The 17,175-nt window shown below is 46.2% G+C and overlaps 1 long non-coding RNA gene across 1 annotated transcript; it reads left to right on the forward strand.

The window, feature by feature from the left end:
- Positions 1 to 1,770: 1,770 nt before the first annotated feature.
- Positions 1,771 to 12,086, forward strand: LOC136289008 (uncharacterized). Its single transcript, XR_010720693.1, has 9 exons — positions 1,771 to 2,179; positions 4,447 to 4,499; positions 5,240 to 5,470; positions 6,202 to 6,347; positions 7,585 to 7,703; positions 8,533 to 8,678; positions 8,868 to 8,950; positions 9,256 to 9,372; positions 10,993 to 12,086. It is a non-coding gene; the product is annotated as an uncharacterized lncRNA (long non-coding RNA).
- Positions 12,087 to 17,175: the final 5,089 nt, after the last annotated feature.

Below are 17,175 nucleotides of genomic sequence, written 5' to 3' on the forward strand. Positions count from 1 at the left end.
CTAAAAACATGTGCACATCCTTTCCAAGAAACACTTGGCTTCAGTTCACTCAAATTCACAACCAACTGTAGTTTTGTAACATGCTCAACTCTCTCTTGCAGCAATTTCAAGTGAAGGACCTGTTAAATCTGCAAGGTTCAGGAAAAAGCAGCCCTACTTGCCACACTCCTGGTAGACTCCAGTAATTGCAAATTGCTGCAGGACTTTCTCTGCACTTCCCTCTGCACTAGCATTGGATTGCTTGGCTCTTTCACTTTCTTCACAAAAGTATCTCAAGTATTAATACAAGCATTATTAACACCCCTCTGCCTCTCCTTACCGCTCAGATTTTTTTTTCTTCTATATTTTCCCTCACGTGCTGTGTTGTCCCTGCACAACAATTTACGCAGGTGTGAAATGTGGGGTTGTGTTTCACGTCATGTAGAAAAAGGTGGCGTGTGTAGTTGTGGTTGTGAAAAGTGTGGAACGAGGCCATGGGATAATTATAAAAATGAGTTTTAATGAACAAATGGAAAAAGCGTGGAAAGAGGCTTTTTGGACAAATATTTTGCATGCTTAGAAGTGAAAAATACAACTTTTAAAGTTTTCATAATATAGGTTTTAAGGGGTTTTTTAGACCTTTAACATGTAGAAGAATGCAGAAGCATTATTATTTGCTTTGAAAATAAAATTATTATAAGCTTTAAGCTGCTTTGTAATAAGAGGTGTTGAACTATAGCTTTAGAATATATAAAACTAGTTGTAATCACCTAAATAAAAGAAGGAAGTGAGCTTATGCCAAGCTAAAAATTGAGGATCGTGGAAAGGAAAACTGGACAATCCTGTAAAGGGAAGCTAGACATCACCCTCACTGATTTACGGTCCTGGAAAGAGAAGCCAGACCTCACCATCACTGATGTATGATTCTGAAAAAGGGAAGGGGGACATCACCATCACTAATTTAACAACCCTGGGGTGTAGACAACAGAAACTGATCACAATGGGATACGGAAATTGGACTTCACAAACAGAAACTAGGAGGAAACAAAAACAAACAAACAAACAAACAAAAACCAAAAACTAAACAAACAAACAAACAAAACCCCAAAAAAAACCACCAAAAACAGCTGCTGAGAAGTACTTGTGAAAATGCTCAATAAATACCAGCAAAAATTAGTACATGCAGCTGGAGGGGAAACCCCCACTGTACCCAGTACGCTGCTTTGCTCACACTTTACCATTTTAAGTAATGAATTGTTAAATTGATTGTTGCTTGATATATTGGCTGAGTCAAGCTCTTCTTCCTCACACAGGTAAATCTCCAAACAGCACTGAGGAAAGCAGAACCGGAGGGGAGCAAAGGTGCGGCCTCTCCAGTGCCGAGTGGAGGAGGACAATCACTGCCCCGGCCCCGCTGCCACACACCACGGCCGGCACAGAACATCTCGCCCGCACCCAGCAGGCCCACACCGCCCCCGCACCGCCCGGCCGGCACAGCGCCCGGGGGGCGGGCAGGGAGGCGGCCGCTCCGCCGGGGCCGCCTGTGGGCGGGAGCGGCCCCGCCCGCGCCGCCATGTCGGGCGAGGGCAGAGCGGCTCCTCCATGGCGGGTGAGGGCGAAATGGCGGCCGGAAGGGGCGGCTCGCGCGGCCGTGGCCGGCGGGCAGGGCCGCGGCGGCGGCGCCAAGAGCGAGGTGGCCGCGGCGGGTCTGTGCGGCGGGCCGGGGCTGGAGAGCCGGGACTGGAGAGCCGGGAGGGGGCCGTGCGGGGGAAAGGGGGCCGTGGAGGCACCGCAGAGCCGCGGAGGGAGAGACAGACCCGCAGCGTGTCCCCCTGGCGCTGTGGGAAGATACCGGGGGCAGGATCCCCGCGGGATGTGGGAGAGCGGAGGAGGTGTGGGAGCGGCTGGCTGTGTGTGGGGAGCTGAAGCATAGAATCTTTCAGGTTGAAATCTACCTTCCTGCAAGGCAGAGGCACCTGGAGCAGGTGATAGAGGAACGCATCGAGGCGGATTTGGGATGTTTCCTGAGGGGGATAGTCCAGGACGTCCGTGGGCGGCTGTTCCAGTGCTCTGCCACCCTCAGAGGAAAGTTCTCCCTTATGATGAGGTGGAACTTGTGTTTGAGTTTACGGCCACCGTTCCCTCATCCTTTTGCTGGATGAAAAGAGTCTGGACCACGCTCCTGGCACTCACCTTGGAGGTATTTCTGTGTATGAATGAGATCCCTTCTCAGTCTTCTCCAGACCCAGATGCCACATAAGAGAGATGCTTATGAGCATCCTATAAAAGAGATGCTCCAGAGTCCTTATCACTTTTGTGGCTACCACTCTACACTCTCCAGCAGCTCCTTGTCTTTGTACTGAGGAGTCCAGAACTGGACACAGCACCCCAGCCATGCTACACTAGGGCCAGGCAGAGCAGGGGATTGACATTCGTTCCCCTTTGTCCTTCCATGCTTTATAGATATTTCTGCTGAACCTGACTTGCAGCCATGGAAAAATCCCTGTTAGGCTTGTGGATGGAACATTGATTGACTGGAGTTCCTGCTGAGGAGTATAAACTCAAATAGCAGCTTTTAAATCTGCCCAGTGCTTTTATTTCTTTTGTTCTGTGTCTGTACATAAGTTGAGGTTTATATGTGTGTAGTGTAGTTTCTGTACTGTCACAGGAACATCTGGTGGTGGCAGATGTAATAAAGGTTTCGGATCTAGTTGTAAAATGGTGGTAAGTGAGAAGAGAAAATCTAATTTGAGTTTCAGTCTATAGGTCTTGTCATCAGAAATCCATCTTTTTTTAAAGCAAATAAGAGTGAGTAAGTAAAACTCACTTTGTTCCTTAGCAGAGCAGATTATCTGTTCTCTGTCGAAAAGGAAATAAATCTGACTTTCAAAGAAATGTACATTCGTGCTTAGAATTCTCTTTACCTCTTACGTGTGTGAGCAGCAGAAAAGATTGTCAAGCACTGGACGGAGCTGCCCAGGGAGGTGGTGCAGTCCCTGTCCCTGGCTGGGCCTGGCAGTCAGTGCCATGGTGCAGCTGACAAGGTGGTTTTGGTTCATAGGTTGGGCTCAATCTCACAGGTTTTTCCCATTCTAAATGATTATGTGGTTCTGTGAAAGAGAGGGTCTGTGGCCATAAAAAATTACTGGGTTGGGGTCTGGTATGCAGTGTGTGAGGAGGTGGTGGGGGGAGAGCTGGAGCAGAGGGGAGTGGTGCCAGGAGGCAGTGGAAGGGGTGTTCTGTCCATGGACAAAAAGTGTGAAAGGGAGTGGACAGTGGTGGCTTGCTGGACTGGCGGGACAGATGAGATGTTTTTAGTGACAGCTGTTCCCTTCCGATGCTCTCGGAATTCCAGCTAAGGTCAGTCTTGCTGCTAAGTGAAGGAAAACGGTTCAGTGGCAGTTGTCTTTGTTTTATAATTTGAGATGTAATTTAATGTTTCTGTTAAAGGATACCTCACAGGATCGCTATATGTGCTGTTCCAGTAATTCTCTCAAATATAATCTTTATGCTATTTTGCATATGATGAAGGGTGATGCCAAGCTGAGATGCTTGTGAAATGCTGAGGTTTGGTAAAGCAGTGTACCAGCTTCATCTTCAAAATGCAATGGTCTTGTGGCTTTCAGTAGAACTGCTCAATTAAGAACTGCAGATAAGAACTGGAAGGTTCAGTTCATAACCCCTGGTTTGACTGTAAATGCCGGTATAGGCTTAAATGGAAAAAATCAGGTTTTAATGGTATGGTCTGCACTTCATTCACTTGTGGTTTCATTCAGTCTAGAGGCTGGCACAGCATCCATCAGTGACTGTGTCTGAAGATCTGATTGGTTCAATTTTCCGTCTCCAGCTGCTCCATTTGTGTTGGAAACCTTTTGAGAATACACTTGTTATTTTGCGCAATAATATTTTAGGGAACTACAGGAAATACTGTTCAGACATGAGAAAAACCTGTTTTAATGTTGAGGGTGATCAGGTACTGGAGAGGCTGCCCAAGAGTCATGGCTGAGTTTCTGTGCCTGGAGATGCTCAGGCTGCCTGGACAGGGCCCTTGGCAACTTGCATTGGCTGAGTCTGCTTCATGCAGGAGCACGGGGCAGGTGACCTCCAGTCCTCCCTTGCAGCCTCAGCTGTTCCGTGGTTCTCTATTAGTCCAGAGCTTTTCAGGCTGCATTGAGTTAGGAATGGGTTCTCTTCAAAGAAATCTGCATCTCTCCTCGTAGAGAGGGAAACTCTTGGAATGGGTCTTTACAAGCCTTGGCTCTATGTTGCTTTTCAGTTCCGTAGGATTTGTGAGCTGTCTAAGCACAGGGCTCATTTATTTCCAGGGTGTTGCTACCCTCAGCTCCGTCTGATTTTGTGTGTAGATTCAATAGGAGCAGTTTGGTTGTCGTGCAGTGAACTGGTACCACATACACACCGTCTCAGTTGTTTGCTAAAGTCTAACCTGGCCCATTTTTGTTATTGTAGAAAAGTGGCGACTCAACCTGCATGAAGATTTTTTTTGCCAAGAGCGTGATAAGGTACGGTGCTTCCATTTTAACATTACAGAACAGTGAATATTTTCCCCATCAGCTTTCTGCTTGCAGTGCAAATCCTGCTTGTGTCTTTTACAGCTTAATGTTGGACCAGAATGTGCAAGTCAGGACAGGCTGGCACAAACTCCCAGTCAGAACACAAGGAGTAGATTTGTTTCCATTACCTTGCTACTTGTGGGATGCCCAGAGCAACACTTGGGCAGAGGTGCAGTGTAAGAGATGTGGGCACCCTTATGCATAGTCCATGCCAGAGAATCACTGTCTTATCAAGGGTTATTCCCAGCTGCAAGGTCATTTGAGTGATTTACAGTCCTTCTTACCAGTCTTCCACTTTTAATCCATTCCTCCCAACAAATATTTTTCAAAATCTTTAGAGTTCCATGATCCGCTCTGTGTTTGGGCATCTTGTTACTATGATGGGTCAGGATGTTAAAAACCCCAAATCAAATTGACCATGTAGATGTGTATTTGACATTTTTGCTAGTGTTCTTTAACGTTCAGGAAGAACTTGGAATAGGTGGGAATCTGTATGCTTTGGCCACCGTGTCTGGAATTGGCAATAAAGGAATGGCTGGAGAGCCTGGTGCTTCTGCACCTCTGGAGAAGAAGGCAGGGGTTGAAGATTTGGGCACCTCTCTGGAGACCCTTAAACTTGGTGGTGTTTCTTCAGCGGTATGTCTTCCTTGCATACCCCCGCTCCACCTTTTGTTTTTCTTCATCTGAAGGCAGAAATGTCGCTGGGGTCAGTATGAGCACTTCTCTGGCCTGTGCTGTGTCCCATGTGCCCAGGAGGAGATGGACATCCGGAACCTGCAGACCAAGAACTGGAAGCTGGCAGAGATGCTCGAGCAGTGCCAGGCCGTGGAGATGAGCTGCAAGAGCACACAGAGAAGCTGGAGCATCAGCAGGACAGTAACAATGCCTCTCTGCTGATCATCAACCCATTCTGGAATCAGGTTGGTAACAGCTCTTGTTACTTCACATACGCTGTTTTCTTGTCTCTCCTGTACCAGCGCACTCCTTTTGTTCACATCCATTCTTTATCTTGTCTTGCCTTGCTTGTCCCATCATTCAGTTTCGTGAAAAAATCCGCATCATCCTTACACGCTTCCACCTGGGCCAAAATCTTGGAGACCTTTTGTTGCGAGAGGGCATGAAAGAACTATGCTCACCTGTCAAGAAGTGAGGACAGAAAGAGAAAGTTTATTATGATTTGAGGTTTTTGTAGAGTTTGGAATTTGTTCAGGGATTGGGGGACGAGTGTAACACCTCTCTGACCCCAGTGGTCAACTTAGAAGTTCATTAATTTGTTTTCCCCCTGGAAAGGAATGCGTGTTTACTAAACATCAGTCTTTGTTTTTGTTACAAGCATGAGAACTCCAGTACAAGAATGTAGAAACATCAGAAGGCTGAAAAGTCAGGGTGACAACCTTTTGTCTGAAAGAAAAGCACTGGTGGTGCCAGAACCTGAATCAGACTCTGACAGTAATCAGGAGCACAAGATGAGAGGGAAATAAGGTGAAGCACCTGTCTGGAGACAGTGGGAAAGATGGATTTCAGCTGTGGACAATACTGATGTCCGTTTCTAAGGGCTGACAGACTTGTTTTTGTGATTGTAAAGATCAGTGATATGCTACCTTCTAGAACACATTCACTTTTTTTCACCTCTTTATGTTCCCATTGGAAGGGCTGGAGCCGTCATTCTCCTTCCTGGCCACTCTACCCAGCAATACCAGTGAGGAAGATAGAATCACAGCTGCAGGAGCATGTGGAGTCCTCCTGCTGTGCTGTTGCCCAGGTTGTGACAATCTATGACAAGCTGCAGGAGAAGGTGTAAGTCTCACAAGCTGAATAGTGGAGGTATGACCAAGATGGCAGATATTCAAGAATGCTTATCTGCCCCCACCTTAGACCTGATCCTACATTGTAGACATTAAGGTCTAATCCTTCTCATGTACATTTATTTTCCAAAATGAATTTGTTTGGCTTTCCAAATTCTTGTTATCGAAACCTCTACTAAAGGACCAGGTGCCAGAAGTGTAATGCAGCCACCTCTGTGTTGGTATGCCGAGGGCTCTGCCCAGCATGTTGGGCTAAGAAGCAGCTTGTTTCTGCCAGTACTGTGTTCATGTGCCCGAGAAGTCAGCACATTTGAATTTTACCAGCCAGCTGTCCTCAGCCACCACATGGAAGGCTTTACACTTACAAGTTAAGTGAAATCAGCATTGCAAACTGATGGGAGACTCCTGCTTTGCAGTAGAGGGTATAGGAATAACCAACTGCTCAGTGTCCACTGAGTTCTGAGCAAAATGGTGCCCATCTAGTGGCATGGTGTGCTTCATGTAGCTGTCAGCTTTGAAGGCAACAGAGTTCTGCAGAGAAGGCCAAATGACCAGCTTCTAAAAATGAATCTGGTAGATTCACTTTACACTCAGATGGCTGTTGAAAAAAACTTCATTAGCTTAAGGTTAGAATTTTAGTCTTTTAAATGAAAACTTGGGTGGAAGATCAGCTCAGGCTTGGTGTGCCTTTTGTGTGCTCTGACCAGTTCTGGCATTGGTGTAGGGGAGTGTTGCTGTCCTTGGCTGGCAGTCATAAACTGTAGTAGCTTTGACATTGGTGCCATGTGAGCCTGTCCTCAGGTGCCCTGGTTTCCCTGTCACCCAGGTGCTGTGGTTGTCACCTGGTATCACGGTGTGTTGGACTGGTGTGTCCTCCCAGGCCACCTGTTGTAGCAGGCTCTTGCATGAATTTGGGTGTCCCTGGGTTTCAAGGGCATGCTCTGGGCTGCTGGTACAGACACCGCTGAAGTGATCTCTGGTGTGAGGGGTGGCCCCTGGGTCAGAAATGTGCAGCACTGTTAAACTGCAGAACCTTTTGCTTAGGGAGTGCATGTCAAAGCTCTCTGTGAATGGAGATCAGGCCCTCAGGAAGCACCTGTGGGGGAGGTAAACTGAGGGTAGATCCAGAAATCTCCTTTTCTGTTTTCTTGTTTCTCTCTTCGCTGTTCAGAATTCAAATCAGTGTTCATTGATTTCCATGATTTCCCTTTTCTTTGTGCACCTTTCAGATGTTTCACTGATGGAAGAAGCAGTAGTGGAGCTAAATTCCTACTTGTCACATGAGAATGGATGGCTGCAGGAACTGGCTGATGTTCTCCAGGAGAAGTACAGAGTCATGTCTCAGGAGGTATAAAAAGGAAAGAGAAAGAAATCTTTTCTGGGGTCCTGCTTAGCATAATTTATGGTTACCATAGATTGGAAAGCAGCTTATTTCCTTGGAGAGGCACAGGAGTAACATGGTCTGAAAGTTACGAAAAGGGTTGTTGTTACGGAGAGCTGTACACAGATTTTCTGTATAAATCAGATTGATTTGCTTGTTACATGACTGAAGGAAAGGATATAAGCAAGTCAGTGATTTGAGTGGATTTAACTTCTAAAGAAAAGGGGAGAGCAGAGGAACCTGCAGAAAAGGGAAGCAGCAGGTGGTGCTGAGGTGGCTGTGTAGACAGCTGGAACAGTTGTCTGTCAGTCTGAATTCCTTGGTTTCTCTGTGTCATTTGACTGGAATGATATCAGTGACAAGATGATCTCACTTATTAAGGGATTCACATTATTAGCAGCATTTGTCTGAGAGATTTCAGTTCATTTAAAAACTATGTTAATGTTGGTCTTGCTTAGCGTTAGACCTCTGAGCCCTTAGGTGCTCTGTAGAGTAGATGGACATAGGAATTGGAAAGATTACAATCAAAAAAGCCTTTGAATATGCTGAGGTGGCTGCTTCTGTTTTCTGCCAGATAATACCAGCTTCCTGCTCTTTTTCCATTTTCAGTTTTGTCTTATTTTTCTTGCTGTCTTGGGATTTGGCTAATGGAAAATTGCAGACAGTTCATGGAATAGTCTGTCACCACAACAAAAGATGAAAAGCACATGATGAACAAGGGAAAATGACTCCTGAGCAACCTCAGGAAAAGTTGATTCTGTGCAATAGGTTGTCTGAAGCACTCCTTTGATTGCAGTTCTCCAAGCTGCATGAGAGTGTGGGGACAGCAGAATCCTGGGTGTCTGTCCTGGAGACCGTGATTGGTGACGTCCAGCGGGACATTGTCAAATCCACAAGAGGGAGCAGAGGCTCAACCGCTACCTGGCTGATGTCCTGGAATGAGTAAGTGCTGCCCTGCTGGCCAGGAAACCTGGGAGTGGTGGGTGGTGTTGGGTGGGGATGTGACATCCTCTCTGGGACTTTTCTGGGAGAACTGAGAACCTGAAGTGTACCTTCTTTGGTCATGGATCTGCCCCATTACTCTTGTCACTTTCACTGCGTCTGGAGGAAATCTCTTGCATTTTTTTGCAGGTAAATTCCAAAGGCTACAAGGTGTATGGAGCTGGGAGCAGCCTCTATGGGGGAACGATCACCATTAATGCCCACAAGATAAGGTCAGCTTGGGTGTGGACAAGGGGAAGAATAAAGTCAAGGAGAACAAGAGCCACAATTTGAACAGAATTTGGATACTTATTTTAGATTATTTTGGATCCTGTGCCACAAAGCTGGGTGACTGTGGGCAAGACATTTTGTCTCTGTACAAGTTTCCTACTTTAGAAACACCTGGTGGGATTTAGACTCTTGGTCCCATTACCTGACTCCTTAGTCTGTAATTGCTGTTACTGCATCAACAGATAGCTCGTTAGCACTCTCAGGAGATAAATTAACAGTAGGATTTACAAGCAGTTTATCCCAACAGTTGGAGGAGATGAATGCAGAGCTGGAAGAGAATGAAGAGCTTGCTAGGAATCCACTTAATGAATTGGAAGAACTCCATCAGGATCTTGAGGAAGTAACACAGAACGCAAAGCTGAAGGTGAGACATCTGTAGCTGTGTGAGGATGAAGGTGTTCTGTGGGATGGGCTGCCCTCAACTTTGCAGTGCTGTGTCTCCAGGATACCTCATGAGCAGTGTCTGTTCTGAGCCTGCTCTTGAGCTGTGTTACTCCTTGGCTCCAGGTACAATTCACCCAGTCTGTGCCCCCACTTGCAGTTCAGTGCATTGTTGGTGACACCGTGTGGCCACCGTTGGAAATTGTAATGGGTTTCCTGCCTGTCACGATCCGCTCACACAAGCGGGGTTCGTGATGGTTCATTTCAGGGATCTCAGAGCACAAAAGACACAGTGGGGGACGAACTCAGTTTATTCAATCACAAATGCACCTTTATTTAGTGCCAACAAATGCGATAGTGGGGAGAGAAAAGAGAATAGTAAGAAAGACAGAAAAAGAGGGGAAGGGGATTATAGCTACCAATATGGAGGGTCAAGTCCTCGAGGCTTTTGAAGATGCCTATAGACGCGAGTTTCTCCAGTGGGGTGATCACAAAGTCTGTGGTTAACTCGAGTTCTTATAGTCCTCTCCGAAGCAACAGGCAGTTGGCCAAACAGGTGGGGGAGATCATTGCAGTGTGTTCATTTAGTGAACCCAGAACAAGTCGGTCGTCAGCAGGTACAGTGACAACCAGTACAAGTCAGCAGGAGCAGTCACTTCACCGTGACTTGCCCATTGTTTCTGCTCAGGTTCTGATGTTCCGATATGGGTGCTGGGTTTTTCCATCAAACACACCTGCAGGCAGCACTTGGCCAACATCCCACCTCAGCCAGGCCAGAACTCCTGTCTTGAGATTTTAAAGTCCCTTTTATAGCTTTCAGTCTCTGTCCTTGATGATGGTCGTGAGGCAGATGAGGGATCTTCGGACCGTCTCTTACACTACCCATGTCCCGTACTGATCTTTGAGTCCATTTTAACCATGTCTGGTTAAAACTGTCTTCACCTCTTTACAAGTCGAGATCCCTCTACTTCCCCACTCCCTATGCAAGGGGAACCAGAAAACAGAAACAGCCGGGGGGCTTGTGTGGGGAGAGAGACTCTTGAAAGAGTCAATGAATTTATGTCTTTCCCAGTGTGGGGGATGGATAGATAGGAAACAGCCTATGAGTTTGTGATGCTTTAAATGTGGTAACACAAAAAGCTGTGACTGTGGTAGGTAAGTATATGGTGGGGAGAATAATCCAAATGTCATCTTAGTGGTCAGTGCCAGTTATAAGAAATGTCTGTCTCGATAACCTAAATTTCAGTGATGGGATGCTGGGAACTGTCTTGAAGCACCTCTGAATTCTGTTTATCCACATGAGTTTGTTTAGAGAGAAATGGACTTCAGCTTACTTTTTTTTTTTCCTAATTACTTTTAAGCTGAATGCATGTATATATGTGTGTTTCACTGCTGCTAGTCACAATTATTCCATAACTTTTTTCCCTAGGAATTCAGTTCTGTACCCTTGGGGTTTTTTTTCATTTCTCTTTCTGTCAGTCATTATGTCTTACTAGTAGAAGGCTAACATAATGCCTACTAGTATGTGCATTTTCTCTGTTCTCTTGTATTTCTGTGTCCATCTTTATTGATCTGGGTGCTTGCAATTTCTTATGTTTTCCAGGCACATATCTTTGAGAGAAACTGTTTCAGGACCCAAGAGTCAAAAACTTCCATGATGTGGTTGTGCAAGAGAAGCAGCCTAGTGCATGCAGAGACCACAGAGACTTCTTAAAATTGGTACTGAAGCATATCACTTGGACCTACTTCATAGCAATTCTATTGAAGTTCTGCTTTTGTCTTTGCCTGTGGCAGCTTGATCCATTGTTCACCTGTCTTGAGAGACAGAAATCTAAGGCAGGGGGAATATTCCTTTTTGTGGCATTTTCTTGTGTCCCAATGTCCTGGGTTATGTAACCAAAAAAATGTATATTCTATTTCATTTGTTGAAAGCAGTTGGTGAGACATGTTTCTTTATCTCTTGTAATTGCAGAGGGGAGGGGGGCGGATGCCTTCTGATAATGGGCCAGCTGTTAAAACCAGGTGGGGCGGGGTTTCTTACCTTTTTCACTTCTGCTAATGGGCCATTAAGGCTCACCAATGACATGACACATTACATCATCCCATTTTGAGATGCTCCACCCAGTGGGGGGAGCCAAGTGTTCTACCTAGATGAAAACTGAGATGTAGGAACACCAGACATCCAGTGTTTCCAGTGGATTCCTGGAGGAAGACCAGACCCTTCTCGCCATCACTGGACTCTTTTCTACAGGATCTTCTCTACTCCAACAGAACCACATCTGTCACTCCAAGAGGGTTTACTTTGTTCTGCTTCCAACACCCTGACCAACAGGGTGTGAGGTTGTATTTCAGTCTCTGTCAGGGTTTCTAGGATTTTTGTTTGTTTGCATGTTTTTTTTGTACTACTACATTTGTTAATATTCCTAGTAAAGAACTGTTATTCCTATTCCTAAATCTTTGCCTGAAAGCCCCTTAATTGCAAAATTATAATAATTTGGAGGGGGCAGGGGGGGTTACATTCTCCATTCCAAGGGACGCTCCAGCTTTCCCTGGCAGATACTTGTCCTCCCAAAACAAGAGACCTTTATATTTCAGTCAGAGGGTGTATAGGCACACTTTCAGTATCTGACATGTCTCATCTGTACTCTGGCACTTTTTATATATATATGTATATATATAAAATATATTATATATTATATAAATATATATGAAATATATACATATATATATAAAATACATATACCCTTTTGTTATATAACTACATATTCATTATTAAACCCATATTGTTCTATTGTATGAATTCTTGTAGTTTTCATCAGGCCACCCAAACATCGTTTCTCATTATTCTTGTTATGAATAAACAATAATTATATTCAATTACCAAACAATCATCGCATTTAGCAATCATATCATTTATGATTATGCAGGTGCAGTTTCACATGATCTAGTAAACCTTCATTTCTAGGGCCTACGTAGGTTTGGTTCCCTTTCCCATGCCTTTCCACGTCCCCTGAATCTGTTGTATACAATTCCCATGATTTTTAGAAGCATTTTAACCTTATGCTATCACCTGTGCTGAGCCAGCCTCCTTCCCTCTCTGACAGCTTCTGCCTGAGCTGCAGTGTCTTCTGGGAGGTGTGTTGGGGATCTCGAAAGAAACACACTCTGCATCTTGGTTCCTTTCTTGGCCCTGTCCCTTTGATCTTGCCCTCGAGTTTTGTGTGCTCTTTGTGCCTGAGAGGAGATTTCTCATCCCTCGCTTTCACACTGCCCAGGTGGGAACACACAACTGAAGTGCGGCTGTGGTGGCGTGGAAGCTGAGCTGCAGCAGCGATTAGTGAGAACTTTATCTGAAGGGTCTGCTTTGGATGCTGATTCAATCCCATCCCCATCAAGGGATGGCACTGCTCTTGAGAGGGAGGTGTTTCCCAGTTAGCAGGCCCAATAGAAGCCAAGGGACTGAATCTGTAGACTCAGTGGAGCAACTCCTTAGGGACCTATGTATCTTCCTGAGTTGGGGCAAGAACCCCTGAGGGCTGGTACAGTAGGAAACATCCTTCTGAGCCCCAAACACTTAATGTCTTACTATCCAGAAGAGGAGAAAGGAAAGATCTTGGAGATCCTGAGAAAATAGCATGCCACTGATGAGCTCTGGTTGACGTGCTAACCTTCCCATAGGCTGAGGCATTGCTGTCATTGTCCTGCTCAGAAAACGACTTGTAGTGGTTCCTTTGCTGCAACTTTACCACAAAGATTAATCTTGTTATGTACAAATTCTTATTAAAGCTGTTGTTTGGTTATTTTTCTGGTTCTCTCACCTCTGATACTAGCTGTCTGTGCTCCCATTCTTTGTGTCCAGTTTTTGGAAATACTTCTCACAAGCTTGAAGCTTCTACAGTAGAGACACTTAATTCCTTCCTTCCTCTGCTTTCAGCATATGCTCAACTAGAAAAACTTTTGTCCTTTTGGCTGTATCCCCAGGAGCTTATTCCTGACACAACAGGAGGGCCAAGGTGGTGCATTATTTCTGCAGTCATTTTATCTTGGCTGCTGGGAATTTTGGCAGGGATGTGGTGTGGCTTAGAGTCTCAGTGCTCCCTGTGCTTGAAGGCTGCATTTGAAGTCTGCTCCTAAAATCAAAATGGGAAGTTCTTGATTTGCAACATTCCTTCCTAGAGTATAGTGTTTTCCCTGTAAACTTAATTTGCATGGGAGGTGCACCTGTTAGAGGTTTGTCTCATGGGTGTCCCTTCCCTGAAGCATGGAATCTCTGTTGCTTTCCTGTATCCCCTCTCTGCAGGAAATAACAATACAAAGTGAAAGGACTTCATCACAGGCTCTTAGACCATTCATTATTATCTTGGGGAAAACATTCAGAATATACGAATAAAGCCTTGCAAATGATGAGGAATCCTGAACAGTGAGAAGGAACGCAACATCTTGCCTTTCCAAGGGGAACCTGGGCTGCTGAGAATTTCTGCCCTAGTGTAAGAGCTGTTAGCGGGAATGAGTGGAAGCCTCCTCTCTTTCATAGGAAGTTGCTCCCAGGATTACAGATTCTGGCAGGAAGTTGGTTAAAGAATGGTGTGGTAATGCTGCTGGTAGATTTTGGGCTGCAAATGCTTGTTCATCACAACCAGGACCTGGCTGGTGAACAAACTGTCTGCAGCTTTGAACAACTTTCCTACAGCAGCAAGAGCTCCTTTTACAGCTGGGAACAGCAATCTGAACTGAACAGCCCCAGGAGAGCTGCAGAGCCCCTCTGTCCTTTCCCAGTCACTCTTGTATCACCTTTCTACTGAAATTGAGCTTTGTGTGCACGCTGCCCAGCTTGGCTCCCCTCAGCTCATGGCAGGAAATGGACACTTCAAACAATCTGCATGAGTTTCACAGAGGAGTTTTGCAAACTCCTGTTCTCCCTTATAAAGAAAGAAGTCTTGGTTTTGGTTGTTTTTTTTTTTTTTTTTAATAAGAGCTTCTTTCAAGCTCATTTTGGAAGTGACTGAGTTTCTCTCAGTGTATTGAATTTAAACACTGAGAAACAGTGAAAATTTTAGATGGTCTGTTTGCCAGAATGTATGAAAAGAATTCGATTTTATCTGGACTAGAAGTGTAAGGCTAAAAGAAGTAAAGGGCTGATAACCTTTATCAAAAGGTTCCCTAAATTCAGTGTCTGATGTACTGAGGGCTGAGCAGCAAGCCTGAGCCAGAGCTGACTTCAAGATTAATTCTGGGGACTGTCATTAACCCCGAGAGTATTTACTGAAAAATAGACAACAAAGACGCTTAGTCTGTATAACCTTGTGCAGTTATCTGCAAGAAATGTATCACTTTAGCAAACTTTCCCAACTGATATGGATGAACATGAACCCTTCTTTGTAGGCTATTTTAGGGGAAAACCCTCCCAGCCCAGGCCTGGACTCTGGCCAAGGCCTGGCCCTGGCTGGTCAGAAAGTGTGCCATCAGATCCAGGAGTTGCTGTGCTAAAAATATGATCAAGTCACTTTGTTCTCCTTGTGTGTGTTGCAGCACAGGCACATCAGGCAAGCCTGCAACACACACACACACACAGAGCTGTGAGGGGCCCTGCAGCCCAGCTGCTGTGCTTTAGCATGGCTGCCATTTAGGGAATCCTAAACACAAGGGCAGAAGACTTCAGCTGCAAAGCCTCTCTTTGCAATGGGATTGCTTTTGCCCTGCAACCTCCATGGGCAAGGGCTTTGTGGGAGCAGGGGCCATCACAGCCTGTGTCCTGGAAATGGATCCAGGAAAATGACCAGATCCTGTTGGCTTTTGCCACTGCTTGTTAAAAGCAGGGCAGGAGACTTTTCTTCTTTTTAAAGCCTTTATTATAAACAGCCTGGGTAGGGGGCTCGAGGGGCGCGCGAACACCACCGCTGCTCCCTGGATGGCACAGAGGAGGAGGAGATCAGCTCCGTCTCACGGCGGAACTGGGCCTTCCATCCTCACGGCAGTCCCTGAGAAGACACTGGATGGCTCACAGTCTAGGGATGTCTGTCCAACCATGTTCTGTTCGACTCATGGTGAGGAGGTGGAGCTCACGTTTGGTTGGTGTAGAATTCCTTGTGGCCCTGCTGGTTTGGAGCTGTTTTTCTTAGTCTTCAATCTTATTTTGGCTCGTTGTCATTGGGCTTTATCTGGTGCTGGAGACTCCTTATATGCATATGATGTCGTGCGCACGTCCTTATGAGAGCAGCAGCAGCATTACTCGGCAGGAGGGAGGAAGCGGGTACAGGAGGGGTAAGGTAGATACAGTACCAAAACTTTCTGAAGGACATTAACACTTAACAATGAACTATTAACTCCAAAAACATTTAAAAATAAAACTGGTGTTTGGGAATTCTTATTCTCCACACTGCTGATCCTAGCAGCAACTCCTCGGGGAAGTTCCTTCAGGGAACTTCACACCAAGGGCTTCCATCATTATAGTGGCTGTGAGAACTTGTTGCTTCCCAGTTCTCCTGGATTTTGATGCATTTCAGCACAAGTGACCATTGGCCCTTCCTTCATCACCAGCCTGCAGCAGTCACAGTCCCTGTGGCCTCCCCTTGCTGCAGCTCATTTGCCAAAGTGCTCCCAAAGGCAGCGGAGCTGACTCAGGATCCCTGTTGGCTCCTTGGCTCCAGGATGACCTGCAGAGGGACGCTTGGAGTGCTTCCTGAAGAGCTTCCCATGGCATGGGGTGTGGATTTGTCCTCCCTGGGGGGCTCTGGTTGAGTTGGACGCTCCGTGGAGTCTCTGAGTTTTCTCAGTAGCCTTTGCAGTGAGTTCTCAGCCAATGTGTGGCTCTGCTGCCATCCCAAATCTGCACCTGCCTTGCCCAGCCTGAGTGCAAGTGGGGCATGTGCTGGGCATGGGTGGAGAATTCCATGGACAAAGTCCTCCAGTGTTGTGATGTGTTATAGGTCTTCTCATTTGGTAGGCAATGTACTTTGTAGCCCCTTTCCCTATTGTGTTATAGTTTGATAATACCCTTGGTGGTTTATTCTAGCTCCCCTAGAGTTGGTTTGACCCTCGTTCTCCTCTCCTACACCTCCCTGTCAATCTACCCTTGTACTTACCCTTTACCCCCACCCACCAAGTGTCAATCCTTCCCTGACCCTACCCCTGAGTCCAGAAACTTCTACCCTATTCTGTGTTTCATTGGATAAGTTAAAATTGTATCCTCCCCTAGTTCCCCCTGGTTGGCTCAAGCCTTGCCACCCCACATTGAACCCCGCCCTGATTGCTTTGGTATTGGCTCCTGACCCCAAAACTGCTCCCTTGCCCCTTCCCCTTCAAAACTACAGCACAGCCCCTGTTAGGGGTCTTGGCCCCTGCGCTTGGTTAGAGTTGGAGCATCCTCAATAAACGATCCTCAGAGCTGCAGGTAAGGCATGCTCCGTTCCTTTAACGAGCCGATCCTTAGGCGGCTGCTCAGGAATCACTGGACTCCGGGGGCAGGGTCGCACCATTGGAGCTCCCCCGGCAGCTGCAAAGCCACCGTGAGAGCCGGAACTGCGGCACTCCGGCATCACCTTTACAGCCATTCATTGCTCTGGAGAGCATAAACCACAAATGTTATAAATAACCAGGGCAGGAGATGATATTAACTCCTTAAAATGCCGTTATTAAACAAAGGGGAAGCTTGAGGGATTGCCTACGTCACTGCTGCTCCACCGAGGAGGAGGTCCATATCGGTCCTGCTCTCAGCTGCTGCGGAGCTGGGAGTTCACTCTCACAGGGGTTCCCAGGAACTCACTGGGGCTTGTCTGGTCTAGGGGTG

Source organism: Chamaea fasciata, unplaced genomic scaffold (assembly GCF_029207755.1).
Source record: "Chamaea fasciata isolate MVZ Bird 193981 ecotype frontalis unplaced genomic scaffold, bChaFas1.0.hap1 SCAF_4, whole genome shotgun sequence".
NCBI lineage: Eukaryota > Metazoa > Chordata > Aves > Passeriformes > Sylviidae > Chamaea > Chamaea fasciata.